We start from the raw sequence: 5,818 nt of genomic DNA, 5'->3' as shown, positions 1-5,818 counted from the left end.
TTTCAACAAAGACAATGGTGGAAGAATGAAAGTAAACTTCTCTTACAAAACAAAGTTGCAGCAAGAATAAGAGACAACTATTCAAAGTTCCAACTTATCAAAAAGATACAGGAAACACTCAAACTAGGAAATAATGAAAGCAGAGTATTCTAAACTCAGGAAAGATTTTTTTCAACATGAAAAGCATGATTGCTAATTCTAAATCTAAATTGAGACACCCTCCCCATCCAGTCATGAGAAATGTATCAATCATGTCTTTTGATTTCATATTTTTTGATGCTTTGATATTTGGGGGTCTAACTGACCCTCAAGGGCAACCCTTCCAGGGCTGGTCAATTCCTAGAGATAAATAAAGGACTCGCCTCCTAGTGCACCTTTCATATGAAAACTAACCAATCCAGAGCTCATATCCCCACCACCTCCTTTATCAGGCTCTCACACTCTGGACCACTGCCCACCTGCCCACTCATGCCAGAGCCAGTACCAGAAAACTAGACAGTCCCTATGTCCCCGAGTCCACTGAAATTATTCAAAACAGCCAATCCTGCATCCCCTGTTCCTTTCCACGGAAACCACAATAAATTCTCTTGCCCATGTTTCTCCCCAACCCCCACCTCTCAGACTTGCTTCCCCTGCCTCCTGACCAACTGCGGCTTCCTGCGTCGTGTAGCCAGCACTCCCTGGCATGCCACACATTCTATTTCCAGGAATCTAATAATAAACCTCTTCCTTCATAGCAGGCATTTCCATGTCTGCATGTCTTACCACACCTGATTAAAACAAACCCGGCTACATGTAAAACAAGAAATCATCAGAAAAATCCAAATTGCGGGACATTCTGCAAACTACTGTCCTACAAAGTACTCTTCAAAACTGTCGAGGTCACAAAAGACAAGTAAAAACCAGGAAATTGTCACAGATTTGAGGTGCCTAAAAAGACATAACAACTAAATGTAATGCAGTATCCTGAATTGAACCTTGGAACAGAAAAAGAACATTAGTTTAAAAACTAGAGAAATCCAAATTAAGTCTATACCTCGTTAATAGTATTTTAGCAACATTAACTTCTTAGTTTTGATAAATATACTATGGCTATGTAAGCTGTTAACGTTAGTGGAAACTCAGTGAAGGCTGTACAGGAACTCTCTGTTACTATCTTTGCAACACTTCTGTAATCTAAAATTATTTTAAAATGAAATGACTGAAATAAAAAAGCTAAAAAAATTAAAACCCGAAACTCTAAATTAAGTCAATGAACATCTTGGATGCGGTAGAAAATGAACTTACTGACAGAAGATAAGCCAGAATGATTCACTCTGAGGTCAAAAGAAAAGTATGCAATATTAAAATAAGCAAAAAATAAAAAGACAAAAAAATAAGAAAAGATAAATTCATAATATTAATTACAAAAAGAGAGGTATGAGAGAAAAAATGGAAATTATAACAGAGGAGGTACTTGAATTTCAAGTAATGCATGTAAGTAATTACCAAGGAAAATTAATGAAAAGAAATACACTTGAGAAAAAATTTAATTCTAAGATCAAGGAAAATCTTTGCATCCAGGAAAAACATAATAGAACAAAAGTCAGACTGACCTCAGATTTCCAAACTGCAGCACTAAATGCCAATGACCAAAGATTTTGAATGGAAAATTTCATTGACCAAGAATTCCACACCAAACAGAGTTATAGGAGGTGTTAATAATTATGTATACATATAATATTATATATACTTAATACATTCAATATATATAATATTTTGTGTACATAATACACTCAAAATGTAATTTATGTAATCAGAAGTCTTTGAAATGTGTATTTTATACTTACAGTACATCTCAGTTCAGATTAGCCACATTTCAAATGCTAAATAACCACATGTCAGCACATAGATCACAACATAAGAAACTGCCATGATGACTGTAGGGTGAAAGACACTTCTTAAACAGACTCCAAAATAACTAATCATGATATAAAGCTACTTAAATTACATTTAAATTATTAATTTTTGTTGATCAAAATTAACCATAGGAGAGTTAAAAGATAAGTCATAGAGTGGGAGAAGGTATATGAAACACTTACAATCAAGTGTTCTCCAGATTATATAAAGAACCTACAAATCAATAAGAAAAACAAACAAAAAAATATAATCTCTCAATACAAAAGAAAAAGTCAAGATTTAGAAGGACTATATTAGTCTACTAGAGTTGCCATTAACAAAATACTACAGACTGTATGGACTAAGAAAGAGAAATTTATTTTCTTACAGTCCTGGAGACTGAGAAGTTTAAGATCAGGGTGTTGGCCAATTCTATTCCTGGTAGGGGCTCTCTTCCTGGCTTGCTGACAGTTGCCTTCTCACGGTAGGGAAAATGAGAATGAAAAAGAGAGGAGGAACATGTACCAGTTCGAGCTAATTAACACACCATCTCCTCACATAGCTAACTTTTGTCTCTTCCTATAAGGACACTAATCCCATTGGGTCAGGCCTACCTTTATGACCTCATCTTACCTTGATTACCTCCATAAATTCTCCAAATGCAGTCACACTGGGGGTTGGAACTTAAACAGATGAATTTGGGGGGAGACACAATTTGGTCCATAGCATTCTAACTCTGGCCCCTCAAAGTTCATGTCCTTCTCACATGCAAATACACTCATTCTATCCTAACAGCTCCCAAATTCTTAACTCATCCCAGCATCAACTCTCAAGTTTAATCAGTCTTGTCTCAGTATCATGTAAATCAGATATGGGTGAGACTCACTATATAATTCCTTCTAAGGCAATATTCTTCCACACTATGAACCTGTGAAACCAGCCAAACTATGTATTTCCAAAATACGATCTTGAGACAGGCACAGGATAGACATGCCCTTTCCAAAAGGGAGAAATAAGAACAAAGAAAGGGTGACAGGTCCCAGCCAATTCCATTAGAATGGAATGGGGCCCTGAAGGTAAGCTGTGGACAGAGGCTTGTTTGCCACTCACAGTACAAAATGATTCCTTGGTTATGATTCAGAAAACAAGGAATTCAATGCAGAAGTACATCAGAATTACATCATGGGTCAGAAGGTTGCAGATCATATTCATTACCTAATGGAAGAAGTTGCAGATGCTTACAAGAAACAATTCTCTCAATATATAAAGAACAGTGTAGCTCCAGACATAAAGGAGGAAATGTAGAAGAAAGCTCAGGCTGCTATACAAGAGAATCCAGTCTATGAGACGAAGCCTAAGAAAGATGTTAAAAAACAGAGGTGGGGGGTACCTGGGTGGCTCAGTCGGTTAAACGTCTGCCTTCTGCTCAGATCCCGGAGTCCTGGGATCGAGCCCTACATCGGGCTCCCTGCTTAGCAGGGAGTCTGCTTCTCCCTCTGCTCCTCACCCTGCTTCGTGCTCTCTCTCTCTTTCAAATAAATAAATAAAATCTTTAAAAAAGAAAAAAAAAAAAAAAAACAGAGGTAGAATCATCCCAAAATGTCTCTTGCCCAGAAGAAAGACTGAGTAGCTCAGAAGACAAACTTCCTCAGAGCTCTGGACTGGGCCGCTAAAAGCTAAATAACCAAACATAATTTTCTATGAAGATTTTTCAGCTAAGGACAATAAATTTATTGAACAAGCACTTAAAAAAAAAAAAAAGCAAATTCCATTAGATCTTAAGGCTTTAGAATAATCCCTTTGGCTCAATGTCCTGCCTTCCTGGCCCTGGGGGGGGGGGGGGGGTTCTTTGGTTCATTGGGGCACTTTGGGCAATGTGAGAGGCCTGTCAGTAGGGTTTTCTGAAGCAGGAAACAGCCAGCTCCCTGGGCCTGTGGTGAGTGGCAGTCCCGATGATCTCTGAATCACTCTGGGGGTCATTGGTCCCTTTCCCTGAGGAACAGAGCAGGCATGTTCACAGCCAAATAGCTCTGCGGTCCAGGCCTATAGAATCCAAGAAGCCTGACGGCTCTCCTTCACTCCATCCCGCTTTCTCTCTCCCCTTCAGTTCCAATTGGCAGCGTCTCGGCTGGTATAACTGCATCTCTATTTCTGGCTTCTGCTGAGATGGCTGAGTAAGTCCATGAGTCACACCCATGATGTCCTCATCAAATGGCTTCGTCCACACCTTTACTGTGTTCATCAGAACAAGCCTCCTTGGTTTCTGCAATATGGAGAGGTGCAGAGAATTTTCTAAATCTTTCAGTTTGGTTCCTTTTTGCTCAACCATTCCTTCCTCGATTCATTTCTCTATTCCTACTTTTCGTTGTAAGCAGTCAGAAGGACCCAGGCTGCACCTTCAACATTTTGCTCAAAAATCACCTCAGATAAATATCCAGTCTCATTGTTCACAAGTTCTATCTTCCACAGAACAGTAGAACACGTCAGTCAAGTTCTTTGCCACTTTGTCAAAAGGACTGTCTTTCCTGCAGTTTCCCAGCCTGTTCCTCATTTCCGTCTGAAACCTTGCCAGAATGACCTTTAATGTCTATATTTCTACCAACATTCTGTTCAGGATTATTTATTTTTTCTCTAAAAAGATGGAGGTTTTCTCTCCAGCTCTCCTCTTTTCTTTCTTTCTTTCTGAGCTCTCACCAGAATTGCCTTTAACATCCGTATTTCTACCAGCAATCCCTTCACGACAATCTCCAATTTTTCTAGTGTGCCCGTCAAAATCCACTTCCATATTTTTAGGTGTATTTGTTCTCGTGGCACCTCACTTCTCAGTACCAAAATCTGTATTAGTCAGCTAAGGCTGCCCTGTCAAACACCAGAAATCAGGTAGCTTAAACAAAAGAAATTCATTTCCTCACAGTTCTAGAGGCTAGAAGCCCATGATCAAGGTGCCAGTTGATCCAGTTTCTGATGAAACTGTCTCCCTGGCTTGTGGACCACCACCTTTTTGTTGTACCTTCATATGGCCTTTCCTCAGTGCATGTGAGAAGGTGAGAGAGAGCCAGACAACTTTCTTGTTTCTTTTTATAAGGACACTAATCCATCAGATCAGGGCCCCACACTTACGACCTCATTTAACTTTACATCCATAAAGGCCCTATGTCCAAATAGAGTCACATTGGGGATTGAGGCTTCAATACAGGAGTCTGGAGGGGAACAAACATCCAGTCCATAACAAGGACACTTCAAAAGAGAATACCCAAATGGCAAATACACATATGAAAATGTAATCAACATACTTTATCTTCAGGGTGATAGAAATAAAAACATAATGAATATTAATTACTATTTACCTAGTAAAATGCCTAAAATGAAAAGGACAGACAATAACAAATACTGACAAAGATATGCAGCAACTGAAATTCTCCAGCACTACAAGCAACTGGAATTCTCTTTATGTTATAAATTTTTACAACCACTTTGAAAAATATTTTGGTATCATCTACTAACGTTGAATATATTCCATATACTCTGACCCAGAAATTCCACAATCATACATTTACCAAAAGATTTGAAAAATGTTCATAGCAATATCATTAACAATAGCCATATTTGGAAATAACCCAAATGTCCATTGACATAATAACATATAAATTATTAAGGTATATTCATATAATAGTGTACTGCAGGCAATGGAACGGATCAAATTACTTGTTATTAGATCAGGTTTCCCAGAAACAGAACCTGAGATGAGAATCCAAGCCCAATTCATTTATTTGGAAGTTGAGCTCAGGAAACATTACTAGAGAAGTGAGGAAAGGAGACGGGGAAGGAAGTCTAGCCAATAAAGTATACACTGGCAAGCCAGTTAGCATTGTGAGTAGGTAAAGCTTAATCCCCCCGGCTGAACTCTAAGAATCGGTAAAATATACATGCCCCAGAGTTA

This window comes from Mirounga leonina, unplaced genomic scaffold, assembly GCF_011800145.1.
Source record: "Mirounga leonina isolate KUSES-001 unplaced genomic scaffold, KU_Mleo_1.0 Mir_165, whole genome shotgun sequence".
In the NCBI taxonomy this organism is placed as follows: Eukaryota; Metazoa; Chordata; class Mammalia; order Carnivora; family Phocidae; genus Mirounga; species Mirounga leonina.
The sequence above is the reverse complement of the archived record's forward strand: the minus strand, read 5'-3'. Positions refer to the sequence as shown.